The sequence below is a fragment of the Malaya genurostris genome, chromosome 2 (genome assembly GCF_030247185.1).
Source record: "Malaya genurostris strain Urasoe2022 chromosome 2, Malgen_1.1, whole genome shotgun sequence".
Taxonomy (NCBI): Eukaryota; Metazoa; Arthropoda; class Insecta; order Diptera; family Culicidae; genus Malaya; species Malaya genurostris.
Genome location: NC_080571.1, coordinates 346,470,168 through 346,494,838, shown reverse-complemented (window position 1 = coordinate 346,494,838; position 24,671 = coordinate 346,470,168). Strand labels below are relative to the sequence as shown.

Sequence of the window (24,671 nt, the reverse complement as noted above, 5' to 3'; positions counted from 1 at the left end):
GTTGACATAATATGCAACTTCAAGTCAGGTCACACAACTCTTAGGCCGCAGACAGAATAAACACGAAAAGCTGAATCGAGCTGGTGGATGACATTAGCAGACCAAAAGAGGGGTATGCTTCCCTCTTTTGGTATGCTAATGTCAGCAAGCCAAAGGGGCCCTGTTAGAGTGCAAGCGATCAATCTGCTCAGCTTTTCATCTGAGAAGGTCCTTTTAATTTACTGTAAGTGCATTACTCGCCTTGGTCAGTACCATTCTCGTCTAAATGTGTTTTTTTTTTGTGTTGATCATCAAATATCTGCACACCAATTTTTACTTCAATTTGTGATTTGTCCGTTGATTAATAAACTTTCATCTCGTCACTGCAATCAAATACTAAAAGATAGCTCAGACGAAAACAGTTTAATTTTTCTTTATAACTTCTTTATTTAACTAATTTAGGAAATCTGTATTTTTTTTTTTTTTTTAAATAACTATTTATTGGAATATGAGTTAAAATTAAATTATTAAGATTTAAATTGGGTGTTCAGCCACAAGTGGTGACTTTTCAGCCCTGTTATATATATATGATTTGGTTATTACCATGAAGACATTATTTGCTTCCGCAATTCTGAGATTTTTGTGTAGGGAAAATTCTAAACCTACTTGTATTGTGTAATGGGGAAAAGGAACTTATATACTAACTTACTAACTAATACAGAGAGCGAATCGATTCAATTGAAGATTGCATCGATTTTTGTCGGAATTTGCTTATAATATTATGTGACATTACATCTAATGGTTCTATATTTGTGAGTCTGTGTAACTCATTTGTACTAAACCAGGGAGGACGCTTCAGAATCATTTTCAGAATTTTATTCTGAATCCTTTGAAGCGTTTTCTTCCTGGTGGAACAACAACTTGACCAAATTGGTACTGCATAAAGCATGGCTGATCTGAAAACTTGTTAATAAATTAACAATTTGTTTTTTAGACAGAGCTCAGAATTTCTGTTTATAAGAGGATATAAACATTTAATATATTTATTACACTTTGCCTGGATTCCTTCAATGTGATCCTTGAAAGTGAGTTTTTTGTCATACGTTAAACCTAAGTATTTAGCTTGATCAGACCATGTCAATTCCAAGCCATTCAATTTGAGAATGTGATTATTGTTTGGTTTAAGAAAAGAAGCTCTTGGCTTGTGAGGAAAGATAATTAATTGCGTTTTTGCTGCATTTGGTTTAATTTTTCATTTTGACAGATAATCACTGAAGATATTTAAACTTCTTTGTAGGCGACTGCAGATCACTCTTAGATTTCTACCTGTGGCTAACAGACTTGTGTCGTCACAGAATGGCGATTTCTGACAACCAACGGGTAGATTTGGAAGATCAGAAGTGAAAATATTATACAAGATTGGAGCTACACTCGAACCCTGCGGAACACCGGCTCGTACGGGTAGCAATTCAGATTTACAATTCTGATAGCTAACCTGAAGAGTACGATCAGTTAAATAATTTTGAATCATTTTGATCAAATAAATAGGAAACTGGAAATCAGACATTTTTGCTATTAAACCTTTGTGCCAAACACTGTCGAATGCTTTTTCTATGTCTAGAAGAGCAACTCCAGTGGATAACCCAGAAGATTTATTTGATTTTATCATGTTCGTTACTCTGACAAGTTGATGAGTAGTTGAATGTTCATGACGAAATCCAAACTGCTCTGGTAAAAAAATTGAATTCTCATTTATATGAGACATCATTCTCAACAAAATAATTATTTCAAAAATTTTACTGATAGAAGAAAGTAAGCTAATTGGGCGATAACTTGATGTTTCTGCTGGGTTTTTATCAGGTTTTAGGATAGGAATTACTTTAGCGTTTTTCCATCTTTTTGGGAAGTAAGCTAATGAAAAACACTTGTTGAAAATTTTAACCAGGAGTCTCAAGGCAACATCGGGAAGATTTTTAATAAGAATATTAAAAATTCCATCATTACCAGGAGCCTTCATGTTTTTGAGTTTCCTAATAATTGATTTAATTTCATCAAAATTCGTCTCAATAATGTCATCTTGTGATAAAACTTGGGTTGAAATATGATCTTCATTTTCAATAGGACTCACAACGTTCAAATTAAAATTGTGGACACTCTCGAACTGCTGAGCTAGCTTTTGAGCTTTTTCACCATTTGTAAGAAGTATTTGATTTCCTTCCTTGAGAGCAGGAATTGGTTTCTGAGGTTTCTTAAGAACCTTAGAAAGTTTCCAGAAAGGTTTAGAATATGGTTTAATTTGTTCAACTTCTTTAGCGAAATTTTCATTTCGCAAAAGAGTAAATCTATGTTTAATTTCTTTTTGTAAATCCTTAACTATGTTTTTCATAGCAGGATCACGAGAACGTTGATATTGTCGTCGACGAACATTCTTCAACCGAATGAGCAGTTGAAGATTGTCATCGATGATAGGAGAATTTAATTTAGTTTGAGCTTTGGGAACTGAAAGATTTCTAGCTTCGATAATATAATGATTCAAATTATCAATTGCTGTGTCGATGTCCGCAGAATTTTCTAAAATAGTTTCATGATCCACATGATTTTCAATGTGAGATCTGTAATCCAACCAATTAGCTCTATGATAGTTGAATATAGAACTAATTGGATTAATTATAGCTTCGTTGGAAAGTCTGAATGTTACAGGAAGATGATCTGAGTCAAAATCAGCATGAGTAATCGGTTCACTACAAATGTGACTTTGATCTGTTAGAACCAGATCAATTGTAGACGGGTTTTTCACGGAAGAGAAACAAGTAGGATTACTGGGATGAAGAACTGTAAAGTAACCAGCTGAGAGTTGATTATGAAGTATTTTACCATTACTGTTATTTTGCCTACAATTCCACTGGACATGCTTAGCATTTAAGTCCCCTATTACGAAAAATTTCGATCGATATCTTGTAAGTTTTTGCAAATCGCCTTTAAAGAAATTTAATTGTTCGCCGGTGCATTGGAATGGCAAATATGCTCCAGCGATGAAATAAATTCCATGAATGGTTTCAACTTCGATTCCCAAGCTTTCAATAACTTTAGTATTGAAAGAAGGTAAAATTCGATGTTTAATTTGCCGTTGGACAAAAATGGCAACTCCACCACCAATTCCAGTAAACCTGTCAAATCGATGAACCACATAATGTGGATTACTTTTCAAATTGACATTTGGTTTAAGAAAAGTTTCTGTCACAATGGCAATATGAATTTTGTGAACTTTGAGAAAATTATAAAATTCATCTTCACTCGATTTCAAAGATCGAGCATTCCAATTTAAAATATTCAAATAATTATTTAACATCACTGTTAAATTTTAAATTCATTATAATATTATTTGCTAATTTCCATCCGATTTGAAATGCTTCAAAAAGTGATGAAGTCGAATTCATTTGGATGATCATTTGAAAAAGTTGATCTTGTAGGTAGATCATTTTATTTTCAGTTATATCGCCTAAATCGACTTCATTTAAAGAAGCGAATGGCATTGAAGGAATATTTGTAGGTAGACTGCCATTAGAAGAAGATGATTTGGCCGGTCTACCTATTAATAAATTGTTTTCGTTAGAAGAAGAACTGCAAGGCGGTCCTGTGTTTTGATTATTTACATTAGAAGAAATAGGAGATAGATTTCTACCTAATATACCAGCATAACTGACATTAGAAGAAGATGATGACGAGGTCGATCTACCTGTCAATAAATTGTTTTCGTTAGAAGACGAATTGGCAGGCGTACCTGTTTTTTGTTTCGAAGAAATCAGTGCCGAATTAGGCGTGGCATTTGTAACGGTTTTTTGATTTTCAGGTATGTTCTGTAAATTTAAGGTCGTTGATTTGACTTATTGTCGAAGCGAACGAGCGTTTAAAATTTTTTTCCTGACAGGACATTTCAAATAATTGGATTTATGATTTCCATTGCAATTTGAACATGAAAATTTATCAGTGGTTTCATTCATTGGACAAACGTCTTTCGAATGCGATTTACCACAATTCAAACACCGTATATCCATATGACAATTTTTGGTTCCATGGCCGAAGCCTTGGCAACGACGACATTGCGTTAAGTTTGCAATACGATTATGCCGTTTATAATGTTCCCAATGAATTTTAATGTGGGAAATGAAACGTACTTTTTCTAAAGTTTTCAAATTGTTTACATCACTTCGATTGAAGTGTATTAGGTAAAGTTCATGGGAAATTCCAGAGCGTGGTTTAGAAGTAAAATTCGCTCTTTTTTTCATAAGTATTACTTGGGAAGGGGCAAAACCAAGCAATTCTTTTATTTCATTTTTAATTTCATCAATACTTTGATCATTTGATAATCCTTTCAAGACAGCCTTGAAGGGTCTGTCTGATTTTATATCATATGAATAAAATTTATGAAGTTTCTCGGACAAATATCGAATAAGACGTTCGTAATCTTCCAATCCATCCACCAAGACTCGACATTCTCCTCTTCGTCCGATTTGAAATGAGACTTTTACTTCCGGGAGAAAAGTAGAAAGCTCAGTACGGAATGCTTTGAAGTCGGAAATCATCACCGTCACTGGTGGCATAGATTGATGTTTCTTCCCAGAACGACAAGCGTCCATTTTGGGAATTTTTGAAGAATTTTCTTCTATGTCGCTACAATCGGATTCAGGAAGAATCTCGTAAATATTGTTAGACGGCATAGGATCAACGGAAGGGAAATCCGTCCGTTGTCTTTTATTTTTACATTCAGATTCTATAAGATCGTGAATGTTATTAGAAAAATGTTGAATAACGGATTGTGATTTATTCCGTATTGAATTATTTTTAGCCTTAGGCTTGTTGCCTTTCCGGTTGGACGCAGGCATTTTTGAAATTAATGAAATTTTAAATTAAATTAACTAGGCTAAATTAGTCTTCGATTAGACTCCTAGCTAGCCTTAAAAAAGGCTGATTAATTTCTTAGTCACTCTAATATCACTCTTTGTATCACTTAGTCACTTAGTTAGTGATTCAGGTAGCCTTGAAAAAGACTGAAGCCTTGAATCAATGAAACTCTAGGTAGCCAGAAAAAAATTCCAGGAGCCAAGAGCTATACGCGTGCGGTGCGAACGACTGTTCAACACCGACTGAGGAAATCTGTATTAAATCTGTATTCTGTATTAGATCTGCATGAGGTTGTAAAAATCTGTATAATACAGATAAATCTGTATAAATGGCATCTCTGGACCAGAGATGCCAGATATTTTCATAGAAAATCTGTATTGATCTGTATTATTCACTAATAAAATGAAATTTTTACAACAAAATGACGCTCAAAGATGTTATTCCAATAGATTGTGGTTGTAGTATGGTGGATTCAATCAGTCATAGCCGCGCTCACAAGAATATCCAACGACGAAATCTCATAGTTTTTTTTTTTTTATTTTTTTATCCACAACAATTGAATTGTAATTCCATATATTTATCTAGTTTCAAAATGTTGACTTCATTATTTGACATGGAATCTCACCGCCCAAAATGCAACGTCAAGTCGCTTTATCTCGTCACTGGAATCAAATACTAAAAGATTTCTCAGACAGAAAAGTTTAATTTTTTTTCTTACTTTTTGTGAGATCTGTATAAATCTGTATTAAATTAAGAAAATCTGTATAAAATCTATACTCTGTATTAAATTTGTATGAGCATGTAAAAATCTGTATAATACAGATAAATCTGTATAAATGGCATCTCTGCGTTCAATTGAACCGGCTCTTACGAAAGAGCGTTCGGTTAAGAGCTGCTCATTGACATGAGCCGTATTGCTTATCACTACTGTCAATAAATTGTTATCGTTAGAAGACGAATTTTAAGGCGTCCCTGTATTTTGTTTTACATTCGAAAAAATAAGTGCCTTAGAAGGCTTAGGTGTGGCATTTGTATCGTTTTTTTTTTTTAATTTCAGGATGGTCTGTAAATTTGAGGTTGTTGATTTGACTTGTCGTTGTCTACACATCTAGAAAAAGCGTAAAATATGAACTAGTTTATGAAAGTAGATCTAACCTCTTTTTTGAATGCATTTTGCCATATTTTCAAGCACTAGAACATGTTAACTTACACGTCTCACAGTGGTTCGAATCAATAAAAAAACGTGGACATAATCAGTAGCTGCCAAACCGTTCTATTAATGCATATAGTTGCTTTTAGGAAATTATTCACAAATATATACCGCGTAAAATGATTCTATTCATAATTGTTCATGGCCTATTTTGACAAAAAATATAACCATAACTGCCTTGCTTTGGAATCATTCTCATGGATTCTAATCGTACAGAAACTGTTTGTTGAATTACTTCCAATGATTCTGCAAGCTCTTCTTGCGTTCGACTCGGATCATCAACGAGTAATGCCACTAACTGTTTGTCTTCGATTTTTTTTTGTCCGGAGTGAGGTCTGTCTTCAACGCTGGAATCTCCATTCTTGAAATGTCGAAACCATTCCCTACATGAATTATCAGCTGGAGCATTATAACAAATAAAAATCATAAGTATTTGATGCACTTCAACTGCACTTTTTTCCAATTAAAATAGAAAACTATAACTTGTTAACACAAAGTTGATTATAATTAATACAGTGGAAGACAAGTTTTTTAAAACTCAAAGCAATATGAACTGAATATTATTGACAGATGTCTAACATCTTGAAACCATCGACAACAGCTGTTACTATTCACTATTCATAACAGCCAGAGTCATATTTTGAAAACGGACCAAACTAATTCGTACTCCTAACATTTGCGCAATTTTTTTTAACTTTTAGTTAAAATTTGACAGTCGAGTTGTTATTTATCGAGTAGTTAAATTTAATTTTTTTTTATAATGTTCCCTATCTTTGTTTGCGGTTCGTTGTCTCTTTCTCCAATGCAAACGACCAGCAGCTGGATGACGCAATCACTCTTGCTTGAAGCGAAACTCCTACTGCGAACGTCCAACAACAGATATGCTCACAGAAGAACTAGTTACTGTATGTTTGTGTTCAAGCTTAAGGAACGGAACCTCATATTCGCCATTGACTGAGGCACCAGTTGAATAATGCCGAGTGCAGTTCATCTATTTTGATGTAGATGGCGATCTGTTCATGGATTTTCATAGACTGAAGCTAGCAAACGTCTATTCATAGATTCGGTTGATTTTGATGTTTCGTGTTTGAACCAATTTTTTCATCATTTAAACAATGCACTATGGTCCGAAACGGGAAATTAGCGTGACAAAAATGTTTTCATTATTAAATATTAGTTTTTTGTCGTTGATGTCTTCACAAAAGTTGTTTGTAAAAGTAGGGTGGCTCCTGAAAATTCACTTTTTTTGTTCTAACTGTTTTGCGAAACGTTCTACGGAAAAGTTGTCCTCAGAAGAGTTATTGTACTAATCATTGCGCACAATTTTGTTCAACCAAACTTTTTCATATGAGCTACCAGTAAAAAGTTATGATTGTTTTTTCATCAAAAACTAGTCATGCTTCAAATATCAATATTCATTAGATGCCAGATCGATAAAAATGTATCCTATGCGGTTTCTGAATGGTCATAATATAAGTAAAAATGTTAGAGAAAATTGGAAGGGCGTTATTTTTTTAAATTATTTAAATTAGTTTTGAACCTGAATCCTAGCACTGAACTCTGCAACTGGATTCTGATTCGCAGCTGATTTTAGTTACAGAAAAAGGTCCAGGATTTCATTTTCAAATTCAGCTTCCAAAATTCAGCTCAGAAATTCAGTTCTAGAAATCAGATCCAGAAGCTTTCGAAATGCATGACCTGAATTCTGCAATATAATTCTGAACCTGGACTCTGGAATAAAGTTTAGAACTGAATTGTGGAAAAACAACTTAATTTTTTATCTGAGTTCCGTTCCTGGATTTCGGTCTGAAACTCTGAATCTGAATTCTGAAATTCAATGCTAAATCTGAACTCCGATCTGAACCACAATTTAAGTTCCAGAATTTTATTTCAATAATGTGATCCAAATCCAGAATGCATTCCCGAAATTTAGTTCCAAAGTCTAGGTCTAGAATCTAGAATGATTTTAGCTCTAAAACCTGGATTAAAATCTAATTCTGAAAATCGGTTTCAACTTCAGAATTCTGGATTCTCGATTCAGGCCTTGGATTCTGGACTAGAGCTGAATTTTAGACTCGGATTCTGAAACTAAATTTCAGAACTAAACTCTGAATTGAACGAGTCAACTACGAAGGCTAGAATGAAGGAAGCTACAAGTTTTTACCTTCGTTACTTATCAAACATTTTAGAAAACCTTAATTTCGAAGCATATAATTAAAAAGATTGAAGATAAGAAAGACCGCCGAGTGGCATAAAATCAATTTCATAGTCTATTGCTGTAGAAATAAAATTCCAAAGGGTATGGAAACATGACAATTCATCAGTACGATTCTATCTGGTAAAAAATAACACTTCGCCAATTTACATCTCAATACTTCTCTTTACAAAAAAAGATGACGATTTACTAAGATTTTGCAAGTTTTTTTTGCATTCAGTGAAAAATTTATGAAGACTCACGACTCATGCTGGAATATTTAAAAACAAGATTTATTCTAAATATTGTCAGTTTGGTTTGAACGAAACTTAATTTCAACCAAGGCATTTTGATTCTAAAAGACAAATGAAATAGAAAAGTATTGCATTCGAGCTGTTCTATCGAAATAAAATCAAAATACATTCAGTACAGGATACAGATTTTCATACAGATTTCCAAAGTTCAATACAGATTTAAAAAGTTTTCAATAAAAGTAAAAATGGCTCAATGCATAGAACGCTGGTCTTACAAGCCTTAGTTGTCTTATGTTCGAGCCTCGACCTGGACCGTAGCCATGCAATGATTTTGTACGGTGTGAAGTAAAAAAGTCCAAATTCCACAAAAGGAATGTAAGACTATGCTTTTTTATGCTCTGAAATTAACAGCAGAAGAGGAAGTAAAATTAGGATTACTTGCTCCGAATTCGAAGAAACCATTTGCTTTGCATGGAAGGAGAGACCAATCGGAAGCAAGACAAGTCAATTTTACTAATAAATCAGAAAAAATTTTCAACAAGAGTAGTTAAGCACTTTTCTGATAATGGAAAAAAAAGATAAAAATCAAATAAAAAATCGTTTTTTTTTTCATATGAAGACAGTTAATATACCCAAAATTGATAATAACTGGATTAGTATCTTTCTAAAAGTAAAGAAGCTAAAATCAGACTCCTGCAAAACTTTTGAATTGTGATGAAAAATGTTTTTTTTTTTATTTTTGAACAAAAATTTATATTTAGACCTATTCGCGTCCAACCTTTACGTAGCAGATTGAGCTGTATATTTGTTTGCAAGCATATTATCACTGGATTTCGTTGTCACCCGTTTTCCTTAGGGAAGCTGAAGCATCCATTTCCATGCAACGAAGATTGAGGGGCATTTTGTTCGTGGCCGGTCTTATCATCCATTGTCTAATCGTCAGCGTAGTTGTTGTTGTGAAATGAATTATTGTGCAGTGATGGCATTTCACCAGAGTGATACACGCTGGTGTAAGATTCTTGTTCACACAGGGGATGCAAGAAGCGAAACATCATACACAAAGAAAGTAATCTATGTAAAATGTGAACAGGCTTTCGTGAAAGTGAATAACAGCCCGAACGTTTTCGGTTGAGTTAGCTTCGGGGGATTAGTAGATTTCTCAGAGAGTAGATATTTTAACATTCAGAAAATAATAATATTAACATTTCTCTTATCAAATTTTAAAGGCAGTTTATTAAATTCGCTTTTTATTCGAAGATGGAACCATTAGATCAGTTGTACTTGATACAGTTGAAACATTTCACATTCACAACATTTCATTTCAACATTTAATGAAATATCAAAAAATATCAAGTATTGCAACGACAGCTTCGGTATAACAAGTCCTGACATGATGGTAAAATTTGCTGTTACTTTGGTCTTTATTTGCTATTTACATCTCTATCCGGGTAGCTAGCGATTTGCAAGAGTACGATCTTTTTTGACTCAAGAAAACACATTCAAAACCTAATTGACCATAGGAAGAAGTTGCACAAGAAAAGGGTTAATCGGCTGATTTTGCTCTAGCGGATCTCGTCGAAAAGATCATAAAAGTTAAATATTTTTCACTGCCGTTTGTAGGCAGCAACCTGCAGCATCATAATTCCTAGACTCGAACAACTTTCGCAAAAAAAAAACCTGTAGTCGATTCCTGCTCCCAACTGGTGAGTTAAAAGCTAATGAAAAGCAGGAACCCCGCATAACTTGCCGATATGTACGGGCAAGCGAACTGCAAGCGCGGTAACGATTTTGTTAATAATTTTTCATATTACTATTATTATTGCTATAGCCGCGACCATCTTTCGCCGAGTAGAAAATGGTTTGTCGTTATTATGATTGTTGTTGCCGTTGTTGTTGTTGTTGGTTTGCTGTCCAACATCAGCTTATCTGCAAGCGAGTTACTTTCGAATTGTATAGGAGGCGGGGAAAAACCGTTGCCATCGCAATGCCGTGTTCGTTACAGCATCCAGCACGCATCCTAAGCGAAGCGATAGGACGGCTAATCGGAACAGGTGGAAGGCGGAGGAGGAAGGCCGGTGGGAAAAAATTATTACAAACGCACATTTTCTTCGCGAGTTTTGCCAGACACAAACCTAAGACATAAAATGCACATGTTGAGTTGAGGAACATAATACAAATCTAGATCTTATCACGATACAAGCAAAGACGCTAGAGACGGCCAAGTGGGGTGGAGGGACGGAAGCTCGGAGGTGCAGTCCAATCGAAGCAACCGGGCAGTCCTGAAACACTCCGAGAAATAAAAATTATGTCGTTTTCGTTTTTAAATTGCACTACACTGGTGTAGCGAAAGCTGCACTGAAACCGTTCGTTTTTACCAATTGCACTACACCAGTGCTACACTTTTTCTGCACCGATACCACTGGTGTAGCACTCATCAAAAGTTTGGTGTAGCTCTGTGCAATGGAATCGTTTATTGTAGTCAATGGTTACTGTTTATGTTTTCGTCATTTTTGTTCGTTTATTCATGCCTCAGTGTAGCACTGCACCGGTGTAGTGCAAATTAAAAACGAAAACGCCATTAGTTACAGCAATTAAACGCGGCAGTTATAAATCTAACCGGTTAAGCGAAGATTTCTCAGTGCGCACCGCGCAATTGTTTTGAGTTTTCATTGCTGTGTTTTTTTTTTATTTCTGTTACAGGTTAATGTTTATTTACCAATGTTTACCCCAAAGGATCGATTGTTCTCCCAGCAAGTGTTCGTTCGTTCGTTTAGCTTCTATAAAAGGGGGTCAGCAAATGAAAAAACGATCCAACTCTTCTATGGTTGCCTCGCGAGACACCGGCGATTGTCGACTTAGTGCATTGTCTATGGTGCGGTGTTGGCAAACGCAATTTATGTGAAAAATAATTCGTATTTCATAAAATTATCTTTATCCGCAATGTGCACAACTTTCCGGAAACAGAAGAGAATTTTCATGAGCTCATAAACCATTCTGGGATGACAAATAGTTTTGTCTTTATTTTTATTAGGCCAAGAAAAAAAAATAACAACCATCATTTCGAAATGGTAGAAGCAGAAAATAAAGCTATTAGATGCCACCGAAGCCAACCAATCTAACATAGCATATAATAAACGTAAGCTGATTGCAAAGTTGCACACTGCAATTGCATCAAAGGCAAACGACAAAAAAAAATTAAGAAAGAATATGGATAAAAGTGTCTACTTGGGAGACAATTGCATCATCGCGCGAACACACAAACACACTGCGGCCGCGCTCGCTGGAACCTGATTGTAGCAGGCGGTGCGCGGCGGTTAGTTTTCGAATTTGCTAAAACTTGTAACACCAAGCAGGCGTGCGATCGCAATCGCTAAGTCCAAGTCCGCATCCAATCCGGTCGCGTCACCGAGGCAAATAATGGCATCACGGCACACAAACCTGCGACAACAACCTATAAAGGAGAGAGAGAGAGAGGAGAAACGAGGAGATTGCGCGAGAACGGCTTTTCATGAATAGAATTGTGCAATTGCGCCTCGACGGCAGCAGCAGCAGCAAACAGCCGAAGCAATAAAAGTTATCCGTTGCATTGCAGGTACGTACGTACCTTGGTTTGGGCAGGTTGTCGGGTAAAGTTGGACGAACTGTCAAGTTATGGTTTGGAGCATTGTGGCGGTGCGTGGTTTCGCCGCGTTCGGCAGGACGATTACACTTTTTTTTTGTCGGTTAGACAGACCGGTAAAGCAATCGCGGTAGGCCATGCAACTGGTTGCTATCCTGGGAATTGTCATATAATGAAGCGAAGATTGTAGGACTGGGAAAAATTAATCGTACTGTGGTTTCGTTATGGGGTCAAGTGATCTTAGGGTTGGAAGTTAGTTTGAATACGTCTAGGGTTTGAATATAAATAGGGTCTGAACAGTGAAAAAAATCATCATTTTTGCGAATTTTTTCCAGAGCTATCGTTCACTAAAATAAATTCAAATGTTTTGCATGATAAAAAGCATAATTCGAACAACATTTTGTAATTTTTTCATGGAACAATAATGAGAAACACGTCGGTGAAGAGATATTTTTGAGGACGCTTCATAAAAATCAGGATTTGCGGTGTCCACTGTATCTCAGCACAGACTGATAAGAAGTCAACAAGTCAAAGCAGCATAGATAGAGTAGATGTTTTTCTAGACCCCAACGTTTCTGTTTGATTGTTTAAAGTGAAAACTACGACTTTTCACGAAAAAATCCGCCATTTTGTAGCTGTTAAACCTCCCCAAAGTAGGAAAACGCTGGGGTCTGATTTTTTATATGTAGAAAGTGTGTGCAAAATTTGAACAAAATTGGTGCAGTAGTTTTTGAATGACGATGGGCACGGACTTTCAAAATCTGCTTCCGAGAAAAACGCGTTTCAAATTTTTTTTTCTATAAAATCAATGGAAACAATTTATTACTCAAGGAAGCCCGTAAAAACATATTTTTTTTATAATTTGTTATAATGAAACATTCCTGTTTTCAAGTCAATCGAAGCAGAAATCTTGGACCAGTGTGCCGAGCTCTTGCTTCTTCGCAAAACGATAAAGGATCATAACTTGCTAAGTGTTGTTCCGATACGCTTGAAAAGTTCACAGAATATTCTTGAAATATTTTACTATGAGAAAATACAAAGAAAATAACAAATGATTTTTCAAAAGTGTTACACCCAACTATCGCTATCAGTCTTTTTATTTCATATCTTCCGCTTCTCCATTTTCTTCTTTCTCTTTTCACTTTTTCTTCACAAAAAAGAAACAATATAATTTCAGTTTGTTCGCAGAACTGAGTCGACTGATTCTCGTAGGTTACCAACGATTTTCCAGAACACCTCCCGCTCGGATCAAATGTCACGTAAGATGGAATCGCCTCGCATGAAGATGATGCAATCGGTCTAGAATTTGCACAACATTCTATATTTGGCGCCATTTTTCTTGATGTTTTCAATGCTTTTCGAGAAACAATCAAATTGTGTATAATTCAGATCTCTTTTGAAAACAGCGGAATTGAGTTTTTGAAAAATTACAAACTATTGTGATATCACTGTATATTGTGATCTGGTGAAAAGTGCCGTTAATCTGTGAAGATTATAGACAATTGTGCTTTTTTCCCTCGTGGAGGGTTTTTACACACCATCTGCGGTGATACACCGATATGCATAGGCGAGACCTTGGTTCCTCATTATTTTATCCTCACGGATAGCTCCTTGACATGAGCAACTCTGAACCTGATCCTCCCCCTCCCGATGATCAGATGGAGACTTCTGCTGACAGCAATAAGTCTCGCATTAAGAGCTATCCCGATGGGCTTGCACTCCCGGTCGGACCTTATGCGGTATATTTCCGGACCAAATCGAATGACAAAAAATTGAATATTTTGAAAATATCTCGTGACCTGACCTCCGCATGACCTCTCGGCATGTCCTGCGTATAGACTTCGCGGTGACAGAATGAAGCGTTTCCTGCAAGAACATTCTAAACGCTCTTTTGCCGATATGCTGAAGAGTGCCACTCCCCCCAAACATGTAACGAACCCATACGCCTGCTTGTCAAATGACGAGAGTGATTATGGCGACCCTTTGGAAGGTACATCTTCGGCTGTCCCTCAAAGCTATAGAAAGAGAAGAAATATATCCTCCCATAAGCTTCTTAGTTAGGGTTCGAAGATATCCTTAGAAGGGCCTCTAAAAGTTACAGCTACAGGAAGTGGTCTAAAGCAAAACCAAAGCAAAATGCTCCTGGTCTAGGAAATCTAAATTCTACGAAAGAATTCCCACCACTTCCTGGGACATCAAACCCCCCAAGCGTCCCCGAAAATCCATCTGAGAACCAACTCAGTGCTGGACTTATCAAGTTCTCAGATATTGTGGACATGATTTTCAAAAATTTCAACATATCTGACCCTCTTAAAAGCATTTTAATTGCATTCATACCTACAGTGAAAACATATTTGAAGCAGATGACTGCAAATTGGCCCCTCCTTTCAGCGATCCTTCGATGGCTAAGTCACCCACCGAGGTTAAGAATACAATCACTGTTACACGGTGGAATTGTAGAAGTATCACCCTTTCAAAATTCTAGTTAATAATCTGAAATGTGACGCATTTACATTGTGCGAAACTTGGCTAACTTCTGAAATACCCTTAAACTTCCACGATTTTAACATTATTCGTGCATTGCATTGCATTGCTTCAATCTATATTCCTCCAAGAGCCTCGGTTGGGCATCGGCGGCTCAGTGATATCGTAGAGCTCCTTCCCGCACCGACGTTGGTTTTAGGAGACTTTAACTCACACGGTACGGGATGGGGCTGTCTTCACGACGATAGCAGATCAGCTATGATCCATGATATTTGCGACAACTTCAATATGACAATCTTGAATACGGGAGAAATGACACGAATTCCTGCACCACCAGCAAGACCAAGTGCGCTGGATTTACCCCTTTGCTCGACATCGCCACGGTTGGATTGCACGTGGAAGGTAATCCCTGATCCCCACGGTAGCGATCATCTGCCTATCGTAATTTCAATCGCCTACGGATTAAGACCATCGGAGACAATCAATGTTTCGTATGACCTCACACGAAATATTGATTGGAAAGACCACGCAAATTCGATATCTGAGAAACTCAAAACAATACAAGAACTTCCTCCAGAGGAAGAGTACACGTTTATGGCTGGCTTGATTCTCGATACTGCGATTCAAGCTCAGGCGAAACGTGAACACGGCGCGAAAACTAACATCCGTCCTCCCAATTCGTGGTGGGACAAAGAGTGCTCATCACTGAACGCGGATAGAGCCTCCGCGTTCAAACAGTTAAGAGCCAATAGAACACTTGATAATTATCGTAATTACGCAACGTTAGACACGCAAATGAAGAACTTAATTAAAGCAAAAAAACGCGGTTACTGGCACCGGTTTATTGACGTATTAACAAAACAAACATCGATGAGCACTTCTTGGAACACAGCCCGACGAATGCGCAACAAAAACACCAAAACAACAACCGCTGGATATTCGATTTCGCTAAAAAAGCATGTCCTGACTCTGTTCCGGAGCAGACGATCATGCGCGTCATCAAACTCATCAAACAGAAACGAAACACCTTTTTCCATGGTAGAGTTCTCACTTGCGCTCTTGTCGTGTAACAATAAAGCTCCGGGGTTAGACAAAATATAATTCGACTTGTTGAAAAATTTGCCTGACTCTGCCAAAAGGCGCTCTTTGAATTTATTCAATAGGCTTCTTGACGATAATATTGTCCCACATGACTGGAGACAAGTAAGAGTTATTGCCATTCAAAAACCAGGGAAACCAGTCTCCGATCACAATTCGTATCGGCCGATTGCTATGCTTTTCTGTATCCGGAAATTGTTCGAAAAAATGACTCTGTTTCGTCTAGACATTTGGGTCGAGACTAATGGCAATTCGGCTTCCGTAGGGGCAAAGGAACGAAAGATTGTCTCGCGTTGCTCTCAACCGAAATTCATTGGCATTTGCTCGTAAAGAACAAATGGCATCAGTTTTCTTAGACATTAAGGGGGCTTTTGACAAAGTTTCTATAAAAATCCTATCTGAGAAGCTGCATCAGCATGGTCTTTCACCAATTTTGAATAATTTTTTGTATAATCTATTGTCCGAGAAATACATGTATTTTGCGCATGGTGATTTGTCGACAATACGATTCAGTTACATGGGTCTTCCTCAGGGCTCATGCTTAAGCCCCCTTTTTTACAACTTTTACGTAAGTAATATCGATGAATGTATCAACACATCTTGCACGCTAAGACAACTTGCCGATGACATTATATTATCCATTATAGGACTCAAAGCTGCCGATCTCCAAGAACCATTACAAGATACTCTAGACAACTTGTCATCATGGGCTCTTCAAATAAGTATCGAGTTCTCTACGGAGAAAACTGAGCTAGTTGTATTTTCAAGGAAGCGAGAACCAGCACAATTACAGCTTCAACTAGGGGGTGAAACCATAGCTCAGGTCTTCACATTTAAATATCTCGGGGTCTGGTTCGACTCCAAAGGCACCTGGGGATGTCACATTAGGTATCTGAAACAAAAATGCCAGCAGAGAATCAATTTTCTTCGCACAATAACCGGAACTTGGGGGGGTGCCCACCCAGGAGACCTGATTAGGCTGTACCAAACAACGATATTGTCCGTGATGGATTACGGATGCTTCTGCTTCCGATCCGCGGCGAACACTCATTTCATTAAACTGGAAAGAATTCAGTATCGTTGTTTGCGTATTGCCTTAGGTTGCATGCAGTCGACTCATACGATGAGTCTCGAAGTGCTCGCAGGCGTATTTCCATTGAAAAATCGATTCTGGGATCTCTCATATCGATTGCTAATCCGATGCGACATCTTGAATCCGATGATGATTGAAAACTTCGAAAGGCTTGTCGAGCTCAATTCTCAGACCCGTTTTATGTCCTTGTATTTTGATTACATGGCTCAGAATATTAATCCTTCTTCGTTTGTTTCCAACCGTGCTCATTTCTTGGATACTTCTGATTCCACTGTATTTTTCGACACATCCATGAGAGAAGAGATTCGTGGAATTCCGGATCACGTACGCCCTCAAGTGGCCCCCAATATTTTTTATAACAAATTCAGAACAGTCAACTGTGAAAAGATATTCTACACTGACGGATCATACATCAACGAGTCCACAGGCTTCGGCATCTTCAATCAAAACATCACCGCTTCTTACAAACTCAGTTAGTTGCTATTCAGTACACCCTGGAGATCATTGAAACCTTGCGCAAAGACCATTACTTCATTGGTTCATTGTAATCTATTATATCTTGCAGAGAAAGTTCCTCCCATTCCTTGACGATATTTTAACTATGGCTAAGAATAATCTCCAACTGCAGGTTCGACACTAAAATCCGCCCGATTCTATCGACCCCTCGTCCTGTCCATCATCTTCATTGGAACTAACAAGATCTTTTTTTGTCACTAGCTTTTTCGTTCCCTCTTCCCTGTCTCTTCACCATCTCGTTGTCAACTAATTGAATCTCTGTCGTTTTCTAGGCATTTCGTTCCCATATCCCCTTTTTACCCCGTTGTTCTACAATATTTACTCTTTCATTCTCTTCCGTAACATAACCATCAAACCCAATGGAACACCGCTCCAATCGATGACCAGCATGCAGGCCATTCGCCGGGTCTTCGTAGCCTGGGGGTGTTTCCCGCGGACCCATACGGACCGAAGGATGCAGCCAGCATAAATATTTACCAACGTCATCTGGAAGATTTATATATATATTCAGTTCATCGACCACTGCAGATTGCCAGCTGTAGGCTGGATTCTCGATAATCGACAGTTTCAGCACCATTGCAATATTACAGTTTTATGTTAGTCGTTAACTAAAATTAGAAAAAGCCGGCATGTTAGAGCTTAAGTAGTGTGCCTGAAAAATTATATTATATTATGAATAAAAAAAACAACGTGACAAGCTGCACAATCGATTTTAATATGTTTGAAAAATCTTTCTTAGAATATTTAATATATATATATAACAATTCTACCAAAACTGTACAACATCTTGTAATTTCAACAAGTTATAATTACTACTGGGGCGAGTAACTTTCACGAACAAATATGCTACTTACGAATAAGAATCACGCTGATTGATCGATTCGAATCTCCCCAACCGGCATGTTGCAATTTGATGCTTGCAGGCGACGTTAGTCGTTTGTGTGAAAGGCAAACCAACCCATCAATGATCATATGAATAAGAAAAAAGCTAATACAATTCTTAATAATCGAACCAATCCGAATGCACAGTGACATTATCGTTGGAACGTGTTAAAGTTTTTCAGACTTTCTCTCCCGGTCTCTCGGTTGGGGCAAGCAAAAATAAAAAAAAAAAAGATCACTTCTAGTGAACATACTTTGCATACGTTTCTATCTCCCTGTCTGTCTGCCTGCCTGCAAAGGTTAGCTCCTATTCCGAAACCGTGGTTCGCAGATAATACGCATCAAGCTAACGGGGCATCGAGATGATCGGAACATTTACCGCTAATGGTGTGTCTCCCTATGTATGTGCCCTTCACACGCGCACGAGCTGATTTTCTGAACTGAACTAACTTTGCGGAATGCCTGCCGGATGAAGATGCTAAGAAGTGGTGGGGGATGGAAATTAAGTACACCTCGACATATCGTGTTGCAAGCGTTCCTCGCATTCCTCTTTTGTTGTTTATTTTTATTTTTATGTATTTATTTTTTATGGCTCCATCTCTTCTTTCGCAAAGAATCCTGCGGGCTCGCGTTTTTATTGTTTTTATTGTTATTATTATGCACACCACATCGTCGTTTGATTCGTCCGTGACTTTTGAGCTACAATCGAAACAATAACTTTTGAGCGAACGGTCAACAAACCGAGTCCTAATTAGAAGGAAGAAAAATAATACACGAAAACGCTTGTACCACCTTTCCCGGAATTGTTCTATAAACAATTGGAATTTAAAAAGTACCCTACAGCGCTTCGCATCTGTATAGCTAGCTAGCTAGCTAGCTAGCGAAGAATAATAAAACTTTAATTAACAATAAAACAAAGGACTACGATTTCTACTTTTGTCCGTTACTTTCGCCATAATCTGGTGCGCCATTCGGTCGCAGTAGGCCGCAGCGACAAACGCGCGTTCCGTTCGCGAAAGATAAAACGGCGCCGTTCCCAATAGCGCAAAAACGGCCAAGGCCTGCTGTTGCTGCTGCTGCTCTGCTTGTTTTAAGCACATGCATCGCAGTCAGTCCAGCCCCGGAAAACTAGTGCCTAGGATAACAACCAGCAGGTGAAGTCCATCTGTGTCCCTCCGACGATTGCCCGCCCAGTGCCCAGGCCCGGAGTTCACCACCGGACGGACCAAGTGGACGAGAATGCGGGCGCGGTGGTCTCTCGGCAAAAGGGTCCGAAAGAAATCGAAACGGGGGGGGGGGAAAACAACAAAACAGCAAATGCATTTTTCTGCTTTTATAAATAGATAATCATTTCGCTCGAGCGGAACGGGATTATTTCATGACAAGACGATGGATTAGATCCTGGTCCCGGATAAACGCGTTGTTGGGGCAGGTTTTTTTTTCTTCTTTCTCCTTCCTCCTGCCGCGGGTACACGTTGTTCACAGCATGCAGATTTCGTTGAACTCATTTCGCTATACATTTAAATACGTGTGATGAGCTTGAGTTGAAGAAGAGCAGAACAGGGATTGGGATGGCGGGATGCTGCGCACACACCAAGGAGAGAAGGTCCCTGGAATGCAGGCAATTGTTGGGCAAAACGACGCTGAAGAGGGAAGATGAGCAGTCTTGGGCTAATGAGAACTTGTTTATTGCCGCAACTTTCCGCGCACTGCTCGTTAGGTGTGATGGTGATGGTGATGGTGGAGATGATGAAGGCAGACGAAGTGGTGAGCCACATATTGCCACTTAGGATGAACGGCAAAAAGAATGGCTCGGGCAGCATAATTGAATCGTATTAATGAAGGGAAGGCGGTTCTAATGCAAAAAGCCGTTGAATGCAACAAATGATTTCTATTGTGCTTGTGGTTGGAAACGTTCAAGAGATAAGTGAGTGCGATGCACTGCGATTTATCTGCAATCGTCCGGCAGTCAGAGTACTTACGTTCTTTTTTAGAGATGATTCTCAAGCTGTGGCAAGTCTGAAATAAGAAAAAAAGTAAACAACGTTAGTGTGATTATTTATTGTGAGTTAGAACATGGAAAGTTTGTTTTAAAAATCATGTTTACTTTTTGACTCTTATGTCGTTTTCGTTTTTAAATTGCACTACACTGGTGTAGCGAAAGCTGCACTGAAACCGTTCGTTTTTACCAATTGCACTACACCAGTGGTACACTTTTTCTGCACCGATGCCACTGGTGTAGCACTCATCAAAAGTTTGGTGTAGCTCTGTGCAATGGAATCGTTTATTGTAGTCAATGGTTACTGTTTATGTTTTCGTCATTTTTGTTCGTTTATTCATGCCTCAGTGTAGCACTGCACCGGTGTAGTGCAAATTAAAAACGAAAACGCCATTAGTTTGAATTGATTTAGGAAATTCAATTCTCAGCTTTAGGCATCCAAAACAATGTTTTTAAGAAAAAAAAAATGAGAAAGGACTAGATTATACTCCACGAACCTTCCTAATGTAGTGAAACCGTATGCCAACATCGAGAATCGCTTCATTAGTCCTGAGCTGATCCGGCGAAAAATCCTGTAGCTGTCCATCGCGGTAAATCCGAAATGATACATAAAAATTATATTTGCCCGGAATCGACAACAGACACAAAGACTCGCAGCCGATTTCCGTAGAACCTCAATTTCTAAATCGTAAAATTAAAGAAACGAATGCGAGCGCAATTCGGAAACATGTTTGGCTAGGATCAGGGTCATTTCGCCGAAAGCCGTTTCGCCGAAAGACATTTCGCCGAATGACATTTCGCCGAATGGGTCAATTCGCCGAATGCCATTTCGCCGAATGCCACTTCACCGAAAGTCATTTCGTCGAAAGGGTCATTTCGCCGAATTCTGAAATCGTCTTGAAATCATAATTAGAATTGATTTAAATTGAAAACAAACGAAAGACAAAGTTAACCTACCATTGTACTCTTGAATAACGATTGATTCATGAACCTCAGAAAGTAGTTCCCAAGAAAACTTGTTGACTATTAGCTAGTAAGCATCAAAGCAATTGCATAGGTGTATCTACCAGGCAAATGTAGGTGGTATTTTCCGTTTATTAAGTGAAAAAAAATGAAAAATACTAATGCGGCTACGCCACATCGTTTTAGTTCATGTGCTGTCCGACCTCGCTACCGCTCGTTCGGACCTAACTAAAGCAAAGAAACCTAGCTTTGAGTAGACCGGGCAAACGAGGCGGCTACAGGTTTGTATGCAAGAGGCCGCCGCTTCCGACACATCAGTTATACAGGGGACATAACATACAGGAGATCAGTCGGTGTTGAACAGTCGTTCGCACCGCACGCGTATAGCTCTTGGCTCCTGGAATTTTTTTCTGGCTACCTAGAGTTTCATTGATTCAAGGCTTCAGTCTTTTTCAAGGCTACCTGAATCACTAACTAAGTGACTAAGTGATACAAAGAGTGATATTAGAGTGACTAAGAAATTAATCAGCCTTTTTTAAGGCTAGCTAGGAGTCTAATCGAAGACTAATTCAGCCTAGTTAATTTAATTTAAAATTTCATTATTTTCAAAAATGCCTGCGTCCAACCGGAAAGGCAACAAGCCTAAGGCTAAAAATAATTCAATACGGAATAAATCACAATCCGTTATTCAACATTTTTCTAATAACATTCACGATCTTATAGAATCTGAATGTAAAAATAAAAGACAACGGACGGATTTCCCTTCCGTTGATCCTATGCCGTCTAACAATATTTACGAGATTCTTCCTGAATCCGATTGTAGCGACATAGAAGAAAATTCTTCAAAAATTCCCAAAATGGACGCTTGTCGTTCTGGGAAGAAACATCAATCTATGCCACCAGTGACGGTGATGATTTCCGACTTCAAAGCATTCCGTACTGAGCTTTCTACTTTTCTCCCGGAAGTAAAAGTCTCATTTCAAATCGGACGAAGAGGAGAATGTCGAGTCTTGGTGGATGGATTGGAAGATTACGAACGTCTTATTCGATATTTGTCCGAGAAACTTCATAAATTTCATTCATATGATATAAAATCAGACAGACCCTTCAAGGCTATCTTGAAAGGATTATAAAATGATCAAAGTATTGATGAAATTAAAAATGAAATAAAAGAATTGCTTGGTTTTGCCCCTTCCCAAGTAATACTTATGAAAAAAAGAGCGAATGGTACTTCTAAACCACGCACTGGAATTTCCCATGAACTTTACCTAATACACTTCAATCGAAGTGATGTAAACAATTTGAAAACTTTAGAAAAAGTACGTTTCATTTCCCACATTAAAATTCATTGGGAACATTATAAACGGCATAATCGTATTGCAAACTTAACGCAATGTCGTCGTTGCCAAGGCTTCGGTCATGGAACCAAAAATTGTCATATGGATATACGGTGTTTGAATTGTGGTAAATCGCATTCGAAAGACGTTTGTCCAATGAATGAAACCACTGATAAATTTTCATGTTCAAATTGCAATGGAAATCATAAATCCAATTATTTGAAATGTCATATCAGGGAAAAAATTTTAAACGCTCGTTCGCTTAGACAACAGGTCAAATCAACGACCTTAAATTTACAGAACATACCTGAAAATTCTTCTAAGGCACCTGCCAATTCGTCTTCTAACGAAAACAATTTATTGACAGGTAGATCAACCTCGTCATCATCTTCTTCTAATGTCAGTTATGCTGGTATATTAGGTAGAAATCTATCTCCTATTTCTTCTAATGTAAATAATCAAAACACAGGACCGCCTTGCAATTCTTCTTCTAACGAAAACAATTTATTAATAGGTAGACCGGCCAAATCATCTTCTTCTAATGGCAGTCTACCTACAAATATTCCTTCAATGCCATTCGCTTCTTTAAATGAAGTCGATTTAGGCGATATAACTGAAAATAAAATGATCTACCTACAAGATCAACTTTTTCAAATGATCATCCAAATGAATTCGACTTCATCACTTTTTGAAGCATTTCAAATCGGATGGAAATTTGCAAATAATATTATAATGAATTTAAAATTTAACAGTGATGTTAAATAATTATTTGAATATTTTAAATTGGAATGCTCGATCTTTGAAATCGAGTGAAGATGAATTTTATAATTTTCTCAAAGTTCACAAAATTCATATTGCCATTGTGACAGAAACTTTTCTTAAACCAAATGTAAAATTGAAAAGTAATCCACATTATGTGGTTCATCGATTCGACAGGTTTACTGGAATTTGTGGTGGAGTTGCCATTTTTGTCCAACGGCAAATTAAACATCGAATTTTACCTTCTTTCAATACTAAAGTTATTGAAAGCTTGGGAATCGAAGTTGAAACCATTCATGGAATTTATTTCATCGCTGGAGCATATTTGCCATTCCAATGCACCGGCGAACAATTAAATTTCTTTAAAGGCGATTTGCAAAAACTTACAAGATATCGATCGAAATTTTTCGTAATAGGGGACTTAAATGCTAAGCATGTCCAGTGGAATTGTAGGCAAAATAACAGTAATGGTAAAATACTTCATAATCAACTCTCAGCTGGTTACTTCACAGTTCTTCATCCCAGTAATCCTACTTGTTTCTCTTCCGTGAAAAACCCGTCTACAATTGATCTGGTTCTAACAGATCAAAGTCACATTTGTAGTGAACCGATTACTCATGCTGATTTTGACTCAGATCATCTTCCTGTAACATTCAGACTTTCCAACGAAGCTATAATTAATCCAATTAGTTCTATTTTCAACTATCATAGAGCTAATTGGTTGGATTACAGATCTCACATTGAAAATCATGTGGATCATGAAACTATTTTAGAAAATTCTGCGGACATCGACACAGCAATTGATAATTTGAATCATTATATTATCGAAGCTAGAAATCTTTCAGTTCCCAAAGCTCAAACTAAATTAAATTCTCCTATCATCGATGACAATCTTCAACTGCTCATTCGGTTGAAGAATGTTCGTCGACGACAATATCAACGTTCTCGTGATCCTGCTATGAAAAACATAGTTAAGGATTTACAAAAAGAAATTAAACATAGATTTACTCTTTTGCGAAATGAAAATTTCGCTAAAGAAGTTGAACAAATTAAACCATATTCTAAACCTTTCTGGAAACTTTCTAAGGTTCTTAAGAAACCTCAGAAACCAATTCCTGCTCTCAAGGAAGGAAATCAAATACTTCTTACAAATGGTGAAAAAGCTCAAAAACTAGCTCAGCAGTTCGAGAGTGTCCACAATTTTAATTTAAACGTTGTGAGTCCTATTGAAAATGAAGTCTCACTGAAATATGATCATATTTCAACCCAAGTGTTGTCACACGATGACATTATTGAGACGAATTTTGATGAAATTAAATCAATTATTAGGAAACTCAAAAACATGAAGGCTCCTGGTAATGATGGAATTTTTAATATTCTTA

General features: G+C 37.5%; 1 protein-coding gene across 1 annotated transcript in view; it reads right to left on the bottom strand.

The window, feature by feature from the left end:
* LOC131431987 (uncharacterized) overlaps positions 1-24,671 on the bottom strand; it is a 129,512-nt gene that overhangs the window by 69,199 nt on the left and 35,642 nt on the right. Inside the window, exon 2 of the mRNA XM_058597991.1 lies at positions 20,214-20,250. The gene's annotated coding sequence lies outside the window, so the exon portion shown is untranslated. The remainder of the gene's footprint in view (positions 1-20,213; positions 20,251-24,671) is intronic.